Source organism: Centrocercus urophasianus, unplaced genomic scaffold (assembly GCF_019232065.1).
Source record: "Centrocercus urophasianus isolate 14NV4802_14NV808 unplaced genomic scaffold, USGS_Curo_1.0 seq_13, whole genome shotgun sequence".
NCBI lineage: Eukaryota > Metazoa > Chordata > Aves > Galliformes > Phasianidae > Centrocercus > Centrocercus urophasianus.
The window spans coordinates 1,902,128-1,915,040 of record NW_024884475.1 but is presented as its reverse complement, the minus strand read 5'-3'; the positions used below and the strand labels follow the sequence as shown (position 1 = coordinate 1,915,040).

The 12,913-nt window shown below is 52.2% G+C and overlaps 1 protein-coding gene across 2 annotated transcripts in view; it reads right to left on the bottom strand.

Annotated features, from left to right (window-relative positions):
- Positions 1 to 2,993, bottom strand: part of LZTS3 (leucine zipper tumor suppressor family member 3) — a 38,356-nt gene extending 35,363 nt beyond the window's left edge. The window contains exon 1 of one of the 2 annotated variants that reach the window (XM_042811942.1): positions 2,813 to 2,993. The gene's annotated coding sequence lies outside the window, so the exon portion shown is untranslated. The remainder of the gene's footprint in view (positions 1 to 2,812) is intronic. The other variant, XM_042811941.1, reaches the window with a different exon arrangement.
- Positions 2,994 to 12,913: the final 9,920 nt, after the last annotated feature.

Here is a 12,913-nt window from a genome sequence, read left to right as displayed (position 1 = left end):
GAGAAGGGAAGAAAAAAAAAAAAAAGAAAAAGATTTCCTCTTTTCACCCTTCATTTGCTGGATGTCTCTGACAGCCCTAGGCACATCTGGGATTTCCCTGGTGCAATCCTATGGGTTTCAAAAGCCTTAGCACAGCTCCAGAAACACCCTTGTCACACATCAGCTTCCTCAAAGGGACAGGAATCCACTCAGTAAACTTTTTGCAGCCTGATTTACCCAAATTCCTGCTCCACAGTGAGCTATAATGCCACGATTTTCACTGTGCATTTGGAAACCACTCTATTCATCTGCCTTTCTGCAAGGGAATGGAGAGGTGCCCTCCCCACACACCACATCATGGCCTGGACCCTGTGGTGATGCAGCAGAACCTGCAGAGGTTGGGGACACCGGCAACACTAAGAAATGCTGGGGACACTGAGGGAGATGGCAGAGGTAATGGGATGGAAAGCTCAGCAATGACAGCAGAGCAACAAGGTCCTGGGCTACAGCAAGAGAGGATTTGCTCAAATACAATAGCCACAGAAATAAAAGAAAGACACTGCTTACCTTCAGAAGGCCTCAGGTAGGCAGGGATCTGTAGCAAGATACCCTTACCTCCACTGCCAACCCTTAAAGGGGGTTTGGGAAGGGGTGGATCCTGGCTCCACCCTTTCCAGTCACTCAGGTGCATACAACGCACCTGAGCTCCCCTGGGTTGGCTTTGCCTTCCCACCAGATGCTGAATCACTTTTTCCAGCTGTGACAGCATTTCTGCTACAGCAGTGCTGGGGACATGTTGGGGAGATGCTGAGGCAGATGGCAATGTTGGGAATGCTGGAAACGCTGGGGATTTTAGGGTTGTTGGGGACGCGGGGATGTTGAGGACATTGGGGGTGTTGGGGAAGATGGCAGTGTTGGGGATGCTGGGGATGCTGGGGAAGCTGGCAATGTTGGGGACTTTGGGGACATCGGGGATGTTGGGGAAACTGACAGAACTGGGGACTCTGGGGATGCTGAGGATGTTGGGGAAGCTAGCAATGTTGGGGACATTAGGAAAGCTAGCAGTGTTGGGAACTTTGGGGACATTTAGGATGTTGGGGATGTTGAGGAAGATGGTGTTGGGGATGCTGGAGATGTCGGGGAAGCTGGCAATGCTGGGAATGCTGGGGACATGGGGGACACAGCGGGGCTTTATGTGATGTTGGGGACATTGGAGATGTTGAGGAAGCTGGCAGTTTTGCAGACTTTGGGGACACTGAGGATACCGGGGACACTGGGGATGTTGGGCTTTCCTGCACTTTTCAGCCTCCTCCTTTTGGATCTGGGGGATACTCCTTAGGACATCAGCCTGCTGGCCCAGCAAATATTGTCTCGGGGATGGCGGATCCCCTCCGTGAAGCCACACACATCCCTGTGCTGCTCTTTAAATGCCCCACAAAGCCACGGCGCGATTTTCATCCCCTACACAAATCCCTCCCACGCTCCCACATCCCCACGCATGGGACACAGGGGAACCACGCCGTCCCTATGCCGCTCCCCATCTCCTTCCAAACCATTGCAAGCAAATCCTTTCCCCAGCCGGGCTGAACTCTGATGACAGCATTGCATGCTATATATAGCGACAGCGGATCGCCGCTCCATCCAAGCGGGGCCACACATAAACAAACGGCAGCGCGCGGATACCTCTGTGGAGAGGGGATGGTGTGTGATGGAGGAGCCCCCAGACCCCATAGCAAGGATCCCGAGCCCCTGTTTTAATGCCTGGATCGCTCTGCTGCTGGTGTAATGTGGGTTTGAAGATGAAGGATGTGCTGGAGGGTGTTGGGAGAAGAGCTGAAGGAGGCACCAAGGGTTATCCCACGGGGCAGAGGCATCCCCAGGATGGGATCGTGCTGAGAGCTCAGCATCCTTCTGAGCATGCCCTCCCCATAGCATGATGCTGCCAAGGGGTCCCCGGGTTTGGACCCACGGATGGATGGAGGGATACATAGGGGTTGGCACACCCAGATGGGGCACAGTGCTGCACTGCAGCACAGCCCAGGTCTTGCCCTGGCTTTGCCATGGGGCCGTGCCATGGGGCCGTGCCATGGGGACAGATGGAGCCCACGGGGTTGGGGAGCACCCACATCCCTGCCAGCGTGCACCCACCCTTGTGGGTCTGCACGAGCAGCACAGCCATACCCACATCCCCCAGGCGAGGTCCCAAGCTGGGAGCCCCGTGTCCCCCCCATGACCCCCCAATCTCCCCCCCCTCGTCCCTCCCTGCTGCCACCGCTGGGCCACCCAGCGCCGAGGCAGATGACATAATTCCCAGCAGCTGCACACGGAGATCGCTCGGCCCCTTTGCCGAATCCCACCCCAGCCCCTTCCCCTCCAAAATAAGCTCACAAACGAAGGAAGCTGGGGAAGAGGGGAGGCGGGGGGGGAGGGGATGGGGATTTTGGGGGGGGGGGAGGGGTACAAACAGGTTTGCAATCCCCCACCCATCACCGCCCCTCCCCTCCTCGCACTCTATTTTTGGGTGCTGTCATTTCCAAGCAGCTGTGACTTTAGGCACAAACAAGCAGCACCCCCAACCCTCTCCCCTCCCCCCCACCCCCCCAAAAAAAAAATAAATAAAGAAACCAAACAACCCCAAACATTCTCCATCACAGAGCTCCCCCCCAGCTAATTCCTCAGGGGTGGGTGCTTGGGGTGATATCCCCCCTTCTCCCCACACATCTCCCCTCTAATCTCAAAGCCACTTTGGGAGATGCGGGCAGAGATAAGGGGCACCCACCTCCCCCCACCTCTCCCCAGCACCCCCCCCCCAATCCTCCCGCAGCCTTCTCACCAGTATCTCCCAGTTCCTCCCCACCCTTTGCCTTACTGGTGGCGGGGACTCTCGCCGGGCAGAGCTGCGGGGTGGCGGTAGGGCTGAAGCCTGGGGGGCCCCTCCGGCCCCATCGGAGAGCTCTCATCTCATTTCGTCGCGCGTGTCACCCCACGCACACGCACACACACACGCCTCTCGCAGCCACGTTCCCCCCCTTCTTGCGGCAAAACGGCGGCCGGCCCCGACCCCACCCCCTGTCAAAGCTTCAGCCTAACAGCGAGGGAGGGAGGGAGGAAGGATGGAGGCAGAGCTGCTCGCGGGCCCTTTAACCCTTCCCTCTCTGAATCCGCTGGGGTGCAGCCTGGGGACCTCTCCACCCCCCCCTCTCCCCCCCATAGCCTCCTGCTGTGCCTCGCTCGTCTCACGGTACTCGGCCAAAGATCTGAGCTGATTCCCCCAAATCTTCCATACGCCGAGCTGCATCTGGAGTGCTGTGTCCAGTGCTGGGCCCCAGCACGGAGGAATCACAGGATCACTGAGGTGGGAAATGACCTCTGAGATCACCAAGTCCGATCGTCAACCCATCCCCACTGTGCCCGCATGTCACCCAGCCATCCAGGCTGGTCACTTCATCCAGAAGCACAGACACAGCTGCACCACGGTGAGATGGGCTCCAAGTCCCCTCTGGAAGGGGGCGCTCCTGGGTACCTCAAGTGGACAGGAACAGAGAAGCAACCCCAGGTGTCCCCCCCCAGTGGTGGGACATGCTCAGAGGAGGCTCAGTGCAGCTCCACCAGCAACCTATCTGCAGTACAGCTGTAGATGGACACCTGAGGGAAAGCAAAACCAGGACAGTATTTCCCCCCAGCACTCTCCAGTCATCTTCAGTTTAGGGTATTCCCAGTGGGAGAGCTTTTGACCAGCAGAATGAAGGTCTCACTGTACCCCATGTTTGGAGCATCAGCAGTTCCCAACTCTGCTTCCACACTGTTACAAAAGGATGGGTTTTGCAGGGTGCAGGGCTCAGTGAGATGTCCAGGTTAGATATTAGGAACAATTTCTTCTCCAAAAGAGTGATGGGGCACTGGCACAGCTGCCCAGGGTGGTGGTGGAGTCGCCATCCCTGCAGGTGTTCCAGAACCATGGAGATGTGGCACTTGGGAGCACAGTTAGTTCACATGGTGGGGATGGGCTGACAGCCTCTGTAGAAGGATCACCCCAGGCTGGCATTGGAGCAGCAGGTTTTGCAGCTGTTGATCTCTTTCCACAAGTGCTTGATGACGAAGTTGGCTCATGCAGCAGCCCAAGGTGAGTGCTCTGTCCGGGGGACATCGCTGTTCCTCTGCTGTTTGTCACCATCACTGCCCTGCCAGCATCTCGAGTGGACTTTGTTTTCCCTCATCCTCTGAATGTTTTGTGCATCTCGATGCGGTTATCGTGCTCCATCCGTCAGATTGCAGCGAGTCCCAGGGAGAAGGTGCCAACTTTAACATATGCCTGAACAGTTCTTTTCAGACATATACAAACTGGAACAATGCCTCGCTGAGAATATGCTTGTTGATGCAATTTGCCAACTGTGGTTTCAGATCTGCTCTTTTCAGCAAGTACCAGCTATGTGTAGACAGTGCAGAATCTTGGATAGCTGCACTCTGAAGGGCTCTCTGGAAGTTTTCTCCAGGCATGGGTGAGCTAATGGGGAAGAGAGTGTAAGGATGAGTGAAGGCTTCCATGCATATTGCAAATAGCTCTCAGAAAAATGCAGCTCTGCTTCTAGGAACCTCAGTCCCACTTCCCTTTGCTTCTCTCTGCTTTAGGAAGTGGCCAACACTGGTTTCTCTACAAGGATTTAGAATCATAGAATCATTAAGGTTGGAAAACACCTCTTGGACCATCAAGTCCAACCTCACCATGCCTACCAACCACATCCCCCAGTGCCACATCTTCTCAGTTCTTGAACACCTCTGGGGACGGTGACTCCACCACCTCCCCTGGCAGCCTGTGCCACTGCATTACCACTCTTTCAGAGAATACATTTTTCCTAATATCCGACCTGAACCTCCTCTGGGATGATTTAAGGGCATTCCCTATCAAGCAGGACTTTGCTCGGCTCCTCACACCCTCTAGGTTCAGATGCCTTCACCATCAGTCCCCATCATGGAACATGGTTGGTTATTCAATGGGTTGATGGTTGGGCTAGATGACCTTAGTGGTGTTTCCAACCTTAAGGATTCTATGATTCTATGATACCAAGGTGGGTTTGGAGTTGTGTCCAAGCTTGCCAAGCAGGCAATGAAGCCTGCTGGGTCTGATGAGGCAGAGATGGTTTCTCATCACCACCTTTCAGGACGTGGCTCTACTTTTGCTTTCATGCCCTTCAGCTCCCTGGGGCAAAAATCACGCCTCGTTCTTTGCTGATGGAACACCCTGAGCAGCTGTAGGGTTGGCTGTGGGCAATTGGTGAGTCAACCCAAGAGCAGAGGGTCAGTTCTGAATGGCCCATTCTGCACAGAGCACTGCCAAAGGCAATGTGTGTTTGAGGCAGCAAATAATCAAGAGACCATTGTTCATAGCAACCTCAGTGGAAATATTTTTGTGTGTGTATGCATGTGTGTGCTGGCATCCAATTTGGCAATGGTTACTCAGCACTCGTGGGCGGCCTGTCCCTTTCTCTCAGCTGGAGTCTCCTCCTCCTCACAGGGACCCAGAAGAAGGTTGGAACTGGAGCAGATGGTTTGGGGGTGCTCAGAAATACCACTGCCAAGGGCTGTCTCATCACCAGCTCCAGCTCCTCGGTGTGTTGAATGTGCTTGAGACCAAGGAGGTCTCTCCAAGGAAGTGGGGACATGGGGACATGCCAGAAGATCCTGGAGACATCATAGAATCGTTTGACTTGAGGAGGACATTTAAAGTTCACTTAGTCCAACTCTCCTGCACTGAATAGGGGCAACTACAGCTTGATCAGGTGCTCAGATGCTCAGAGCCCTGTCCAGCCTGGCCTTCAGTGTCTCCAAGAACGGGGCATCCACTGCCTCTCTGGGCATCAGCTCTTCGTTGGATTTTGAGAAGGAACAGAAATGGAGATCTTTGGATCTTTGGAGATCTTCCCTACCCACACACAAGAAAATTTAACCTGCCAACACTGAGAGGACGGAGAGACCTTGCTGAGCAGTTTTGCTGTGAAAAAAAGCTTTTGTCCAGGTGAGAATCCAAGGGTGGAAACCTGGATAGTGGACGAACGCTCCATACATCCACACATCTTCGAGTACAACGCAAGATCCACCACAGAAACTCCAAGGCTCCCATTGAAAGCCTCACTGCTGCTCTCATTCCCACAGAAGTGAATGGAGAATGACTTTCTCCTGATCTCTGTCCCCTCCACAGCTCCTGGCACTTTGCTTTCTCCAAAGCAATGCTCTGAAATCAGCCGAGATGAAACGGAGCAGCTCCTACACACCTTGGGAGCTCAGGCAGGGCTGCTTCCCACGCAGTGTCTTTCACCCAAATTAAGCAGCTCTCAGCTGAGCTCTGCCATCCATCACGCCAACCCGCAGGCACAGCTCGCTTTTGGCAGCTTTCTACACATTTTGGTTCACGTTCGGCACAAAACAAGCTGGGACCTTTTTTGTGAACGTGTTGCAAGGGGCACACGAGGCTACAAAACTGCAGGGCCATCCTTGAAATGGCTCACATTGGAGTCAGTGGGAGGCTTGCAGTCATTAAATATAGCCAAGACCTGGGTAACAAGTGCTGTATTCAGACCGCCCACTACAGGGGAAGGATGGATGGGGTCTGTCCCCAAGGGCTGGGTCACTCCTTGGGAGGTATCACTGAGGTATTGGGTTTCCACTGAATAAAACAGCCTGGGGACCTTGGTACAGCAAGAAAGTAAATAACAGCAGGCTTCTCTGGCATCTGCATCCAGAAGGATGAGTGCACTCTGTTGGTGGTGTCTGGATCATAGCATCGCAGAATCATTGAATGGTTTGAGATGGATGGGGCTTTTAGAGGTTATCTACTCCAACCCCTGTGAGATGAATGGGGACATCTATTGCTTGACTAAGTTGTGGTCCAGCCTGACCTTGAATGTCTCCAGCTCCAGGGGCATCCACCACATCTCTGGAAAACCTATGCCAGTGCTTCGCTAGCTGGATCTAGCTAGCTGGATCAAGCCACATCTTGGTGTCTGAATTGATGCATCGCCCTACACTGTATTGGTAGGAGGCCCCTTCAGTGTCTGAAAGCACTGTAGGTGTCCCAGGTTATTACAGGCAAGGAGATGGAATATAGCTTCTGTGTTGGCATCACTCAGTGGAGATCCTTGGTGGAGACCAAAAGCCGTTTTCTCATGTAGGCTGACATCTGTGGTGACAAGTGCCACAGCCCCCCGTTCACATCCAGCTGCTTCAGGTGGGAAACTGAGGTGCTCCCAAGCAACCTGTGCCAGAAACACCTGCACTGTTCATGCCCAGATCCATACTGGGTTTGGATGGCTGCATTTCAGCAGAAATCACCATTGCATTTTTAGCTCTGCATCCTTAGCCAGGGCTAGCAAATCCTCCATCCCCTCGCTGCCTGCTCGCCTGAGAGCAGCCCCAGGGAATGACCTTAGACTCAAACTGCATTAAGAAAGGTCCCGGTGAAGCAAGGCAGCTCTCAGAGCCAGAGTTTGCTGGCAGCCTAGGCAACCGCCTTGGGCTCCTTCCAGCCTCCAGGGAGAAGCACAGTCCCCAGGAATCAATAGCTGAGTGCTTCTAACAGTCAGCAGGGCTTTGGCTTGATCTAAGCCATTCTGTTTGGTTATTTTTCTCTTCTGAAAGCAAACAAGGTCCCTAAATGAGGGTTCTGGATTCAGGCAGCCTGCAGAGGATCAGCCCTGACCCATTGCAAGGGGAGGGTTGGGTTCATGCTGGCTGATCACATTTGTCCCTCTCTTCTCCTGGCCTCTGGAATGCTGAAATCCTATTATGGGAAAGTTGGGCAAATAATAAAAGATCCTATGTGATGCCAACTCTCGTAGCACATGGGAGAGGTAGGCTGAGGGGGTCCTGCTCTAATCTAATCTGGGCCATATAAAGCCCCATGGAATCAGTTAAGGCTGGAAAATACCTCTACAACCATCAGGTGCTCCAAGAAACCTGAAAAAGAAACCCTGAGAAATGTGGTTCATGGCCAGAGATGGCAGAGCTCAGCCCGGTTCATGCGAGAGGGGTGGAAGGTGAGTGGGTCACGTTGCACACACTGCACTGGGGAGGCTTTTCTAGGGTTCAGAGCTCATCAGCATAGCTGGGAAAAGGCACAGAGAAAGGCAGCGAGGAGCTGTAGCTGCCTGAATTCCCAAGTTCACCCATTTTTCAACAGTGAGGGTGTTTCACCAGCTGGACAACTTGCAATTGGAATCTCTCCCAGTCTTTAAACTGAGCCCATCTGTGTTTTTAAGTACTGAGTTTAACCCCAGAAAATTATGATCTGGATGGAAAAACATTGAGCTGCGAGCCGCCTTCTGACAAGGTTCAGACGAGATGCACGTAACGACCCCCCAGAAACAACATCCAACCTATGCACAGCTCCGAAACAAACTCCAGGATGTTTTAAAATCTGTTTGTGCTACGCCTCGCATCATGTAGCAACAGCTGAAGGTCATAAGTGCTGTATAAATAGAAAGGAGATTTTATTGTGACATGTCCATCCGGAGCCATTGCTCTTGGGGATGCCATCTGGGACAGGGGAATGGGATCCTGCACATTGCCTCTGCAGTAGAGAAAAAGCAATCCTTGTCGTTGCAGGAGTGTAAGATGATACTGTGGGTGCAGGGAGGTTGCAACTCTGCTCCTAATTTTGCTGTTTCTCAAGAAGAGCTGGATGTGTGAGAGCCACCTTTGGAATGCAAACAGTCTCCAGTGGGGCTTAAATCGTATACCCAAAAAGGAAAGTTTTCACCCATAAAAAGAGAACTCCTTAAGAGTGACTTGTAATGACTGTGCTTCCCATGTGTGCACATCAGTGCTCCCATTGCATGGGGTGACTGGGGCTCTCTGATGTGCTGAAGGCATTTATGCCTGCAGAGCCTGACGACACATTGTTGGAGTATTTTCTAGAGATGGCCAAATCCCTGCGTCAAGGAACTTTTGTGCCACCCATCAACTCCTTGCAGCAGCCCTTTGCCTTCCTGGTGTCTATGGTAAGCTCTTCAGGCTCTGGAGCAATCCATGCTGCACCTTTGGTCTCTGCCAGAACGATGGCGGCTCTGGGAGGTCTTCAGCAATCTGAAAGTTGACCTGGAAGTAAGAGAGAATGGGGAACTATGATAGAGGAACCACAGGAATCACAGCAAAAATGGAGGGGCAAAACACATGAGTTTGATCCCGGCTGCCTGGCTGAACGTTGGTGGAGGTCCCTGCTAGGGAGGGTCACCTCAACACCTGCTGTTCCTGAAGCAACACATCAAGGTAGCCTTGGAGAGGAGACGAGCCCTTCCCTTTCATTGCTTGGTGCTGAAGATAACTCGTGGTATTTACTTAAGGAAAGCAATCTGAGAGGGATGTTGGCTGTAAATCTTCAGGCGTCGTTGCTGGACGAGAGCCAGAGAGCCTCTCAACTCCATCTGTGCAAGGACCCAGACCGTGCCATGGCCGTGTTTGCCTTCCCATTGAGGGCAGCAGCAACACAGCCTGTCCCAGGACATCATCCTGCTTCCTCCCAGAGCTACACTCCCCCTGTTCAGTGCAGGGGAATTGGACTAGGTGACCTTTAAGGATCCTTTCCAACTCTAACGACGATTTGATAAGGAGGATGCCAGTGCTCTGCAGCTATAACTGCTTCTTCCCCTCCTTGAAAGGCAGCCCTGTGCATGGCATTTTAACCACGGGGAGGAAAATCTTTCCCCTCCTGCTATGATTGCTGATATGGTATTGGATTGTGCAATGGGTCACACCTATTGATCACAGCAGGCTAAAAAAGAAACAACTCATAAATAACTCCTGACATCCCCAGCTGTGCCAGAAACCCTGGCTGAACAAAGAGCTCTTGGGAAAGCTCTTGTTGGTATTTCTCTGTCCCTTTCCTTTGGAAAATACTTGGGACAGTTTTGGCTCAAGCCAGATGATAAGGACTCACTAAATGCTATTGCAGATGTTTTCACAGTAAAGCTGAGTTATCTCAGCCCTTAATCCAGCCCTTTCTGGTAGAGCATCATCAGCCTAATTAGTCTGGGGCAGTGCTGCTCATGTCCAGCCCAGCGCTGGTCCTGTGCCCTTTCTCACTGATGCTGGAGCTGGTATGTGGGCAGATGGCACAGCCAGAAGGCAAAGAAAGTCACAAAAATGAGTGAATTTGGCAAAAAGAACTGTAATAAATGTGTGCTAGGGAGGCTGAGGGGATCATTCTTGGGTTGTGCTTTCTTAAGGAAACTCAGCCCTAAATGGATCTGGGGTGATGAAAAAAAAAAAAAGCATGGTCCATGTAGGGCACCTGAGACACATCCAGTGCCTCTGCTGGAGTGCAGCGATAGGAAGCAATTGTGCTGTTCAATGGATGAGAAACTGATCTTAAGATTGCACCCAGGGAGTGGTGGTCAATGGCTCAATGTCCAGATGGACATCAGTGATGTGTGGTGTCCCCTCAGGGGTCAGTACTGGGAGCAGTGCTCGTTAGCATCTTCATCAATGACACTGACATGGGATTGAGAGCATACTCAGCAAGTTTATGGGTGACAGCTCTTCTATGAGGACAGGCTGAGAGAGCTGGGGCTGTTCAGCCTGCAGAAGAGAAGGCTGCAGAGAGACCTTCCAACTCAAAAGGTTCTATGATTCTCTGAAGGAGCAAGAGGAGATGCAGTGGGGCACAAAGAGTGGCTAACAAGAAGAAAGGGCAGACAGACAGACATCAGGATGCCTGGCAGCAGTGCCCTCCATAGAGCACTCACTGGTGCTCACCAGATCCCATGTGCTCTTTGCAGAGGGACCACAGTGAGGGACACTTGAGAACAGGGAATTCCCAAGCACTGCATCTCTCCTCCCTCTGCCTCGTGCTCCCTTTCTCCCTCTTTTTTTTTTCTTTTTTCATGGCAGAAAACAAAACAAAACAAACAACAAAAAAAAACAACAAACTTTTCCCCACATAATGATGATTTGGCCATCAGGTCAAGCATGAGAGATTTCATTTTCAAGCTTGGGTCAGGCGGTAAATTGCTTTAATGCTGTTGGCACGGAGATCACTGTGCTGAAAGGCTCTTTCCTTACAGCATGTTGTAAGGGTGCAGAGCAATGCACGTCCTTGGTACGTGAGTTATCTCATGAGCAACATACAGTGGCCATACACCATATAGTTGGCAGTTGGACTGGGTGTTCTTAGTGTCTTTTCCAACCTTAATGATCCTGTGCTTCTATGATCTCACTGACGATGGCCCTGTGATGTATGTTAGGGCATGCTGGTGCTGAGAGAGCTCCAAGAGACACCAAAGCCCTGATATGAACTTCAGAAATAAATCCATCTCACTGCAGAGGGAGATGGAGAATCAGCCAGGGAGGGGAAAGTTTATTTAGAGAAACAACCGTGGGCTGCCTGCCCACACCAGGCTTTTAGCTGATGAGCTGCACGTGCCATGCTTGGGGGTGGCTGGGGGAAGGAGGCTGTGGATATGAGGCACGTGGCATCTCCTGCAGAGCCCCAGAGCTGGTCCAGCAGGACCTCACTTGTAGCATCACCTCTGCCAAATGAGATAACCCCAGCCAATCCTACCTCTTTTAAAGGTTCAGTGAGGAAAATCGGAGGTGTCCAAGGCCATGGATGGAGCCCTGGGCATCCTGATCTGGTGGGGGACAACCAGCCCACAGCAGGGTTTGGGGCTGGATGGGCTTTAAGGTCCCTTCCAACCCAACCATTCTATGATTCTATGATCGCTTTGCTGTGGGTGGGTGAGCATGCAGGCAAATCAGCCTTGGGAATCCCAGTGAGTGTGGCTGTTGTGGGCTGCCATGTGTTTGGATACGTGGAGGAGATGGATGGCCAACATGCTCATAGCTCTTGGTGTCCCAGATTTGCTCTAGGATCAACCACATCTGTTTGCATGGGAGCAGTGGGGAAGCTTTGGTGTGGGGCACAGGACTCAGTGGGCTTCCACATGTTGTCACTGTATGATGTAAATGGGCTTTCCATTCTCCTCCCAAGCCCATCAGCTTGTTCAAGGGCACCTGGCTAACTGCTTTCCTGGCCCCACGCTGTGCATTCTGTATCCCAAGAGAACTGCTCACACGCCTTTAATTAAATGTCAAGTTATGCAGGGTTTTTAAGAGCCCTGGAAGATCAGAAAGATTCATGGAGAGCTCAATTATGGCGTAAGGAGGAGGTGGGCAGGGAGGAAGTGATGGGTAGAGAAATTCACAGCATTCAGTTCTGCGCTGTGTTTCCCACCCCTGGAACAGGAAAACTGAGGAATGTGGGGGTGCTTCCTAATGTAAGACCCTTAGAGGTGTGGGTAGACGCCACCAGCCTTGCATCTTCTCCATGCCAAGTCCACTGAAATCACCTCCCTGTCCTGACTGCCTCCCCATTAAGGTTGGGCCATAAAAAGTGCACTGGCTGATCGGGAGAGATGCCAGATGAGCTTTCCTGCAGCTCACTGTACAGGGCTGAATGCCAAGTGCTGGCACTCCCAAAGGAGTTTGGACTTTTCAGGACAATTTGTTCTCCCAAGGAGACCTGGAGGTGGCACAGGAGACAAGCAGGCAGGATGGAGGGTTGAAGGTAGGACACATCCATCTTCTTCCCATAGGCCATTGCTAATGCTACATGCAGGCAACTTCTGCCCTGGGGTTGCTGCCTTGGGTCAGAGGATGCCCTCAACAGCTTTTCCCCAGTGAAGAATCTCTCAGTGCCTGTGTAATGTCTTGTTTTTGGTGGCAGAGCTTTGAGCTTGATCTGGTTTTTGCAGAGCTCAAAAGGTTTCTGTGCTGCCCAAGAGTGTCGGTGGGGAGTGATGGGGTATGGAAATCTGAAGTTGTGTGTCTTCCCTCTCCTTTCCCAGTGAGAATCCCTCTGACCTGCGTGTAAAGAACCAACAAAAACCACTTTCTGATCTTCTGTGATATGAACAGCTTCCTCAGCTCTTTGCTTCGGCTCCAG